The following is a 1,619-nucleotide window of genomic DNA, read 5'->3' on the forward strand; positions in this document are numbered from 1 at the left end:
CAATGCTGATGTTGTTAACATTAACAATTTGAGAATAAAGTATAACAATAATAATAATTTGCACACGGTTTGATGTGATATGAGCTAACCGATCTTTAGATTAAATCACCATTGGTAGCACAATTTATTGTAATGCTTTTTTCCTCGGTTGGTCAGAACAAACGTGGCAGATTTGTTACTTACTTGTTCAGATGACAATATCCGGTGAAAATGCTTATTTGGGTCATATATATTCCAAGACGTAGGCTAGAATCTGTGATTGTGAAGTACAGTAAATATCCACACCGGTGCGGTGACTGACTGCCACACAAACTCTTCAGAACATTAGATTCATCCGCGCTGGAGCCGTGCCGCCGCACAACCCACGCAAGGAAGATAATTCCACACACAGCTGCAATTGCAGGTTTTCAAACAGAGATGGCGACAAAGAGGCAAAACTTACTGACTGCAGCTTTAATTAAAAAAAACTGTTCATAAAGAACTGATTCTTAGAACTTATTTTATATACATAAAAAAACACCATGTGTATTCATAATCTGCTCTTGTAGCCCCACACTACTACAAATCTAATGCAACATCTAGTTTAATGAAAACCAATGTCTTTATGTCTCCCTTACAGCGATAGATGTGACGTATCTTCTCGCCGCCTCCGCAGACGGACACTTGCTGCTAGCAATCTGAGAGACTGACATTTAAATAGTACTCAAATGTACTTAGAAATGATTGTTTTGGTCTCTTGATCAGTTTTATTAATTAAAATTAGCTCAAATAACACGATTTTTCTTTAAATGTTGCCTTCACTGACGTCTGCTGCAATTAGTTTTCAGACGTGATGCTGCTGCATGGAGCGGGACACTTAATCAACTTAACCCTATGTTTATAGCACATATTTATATATCATTGGAATTAACACGCTGACTAAATTCTGCATTACCTGAGAAAGAACAGCAGTAAGTTTGCCTTCACAGCTGAGACGCTAGCATTAGCAGTACCTCAAGCAGTTAAAACAATGTGACAAAAAATACGCGCAAGTCTGACCCAAATGTTTAATGCCATGATAGTTGCCATCTGTTTTGTATTTGTTTATGTCCATCTGGTCACCTTTATGCATTCGTTAGGCACCGAAGTTGCATATTTAATGCTGACTGATATGTTCATGCAGCTGACAGAAATAAGCAAATAAGAAACACAGCGCTACGTTCCTTCGTCCTGTTTGGTGATTAACGTTAAAAGAAGCGTTTTGGTTTTGGACCGCTGCTTGATTTGAACACTGCGGTGTGCGACTGCAATATTTTGTTGTTTTGATTAGATGATCACCAAGTGCTCTAAAATAGAAGGAAATAACATGTTGTATACTTACACAGTACTTCCTAACCGTCGACACACTCATTAGCGCGCGCTGCCTCATTTCAAATATCCCGAGGAAACACGAAACATTTTTGACCAAATCACGGAAGACATACGTGTCTCCCTTACAGCGATAGATGTGACGTATCTTCTCGCCGCCTCCGCAGACGGACACTTGCTGCTAGCAATCTGAGAGACTGACATTTAAATAGTACTCAAATGTACTTAGAAATGATTGTTTTGGTCTCTTGATCAGTTTTATTAATTAAAAT

This window comes from Sinocyclocheilus anshuiensis, unplaced genomic scaffold (genome assembly GCF_001515605.1).
Source record: "Sinocyclocheilus anshuiensis isolate Anshui unplaced genomic scaffold, SAMN03320099.WGS_v1.1 scaffold6210, whole genome shotgun sequence".
Classification (NCBI taxonomy): Eukaryota; Metazoa; Chordata; class Actinopteri; order Cypriniformes; family Cyprinidae; genus Sinocyclocheilus; species Sinocyclocheilus anshuiensis.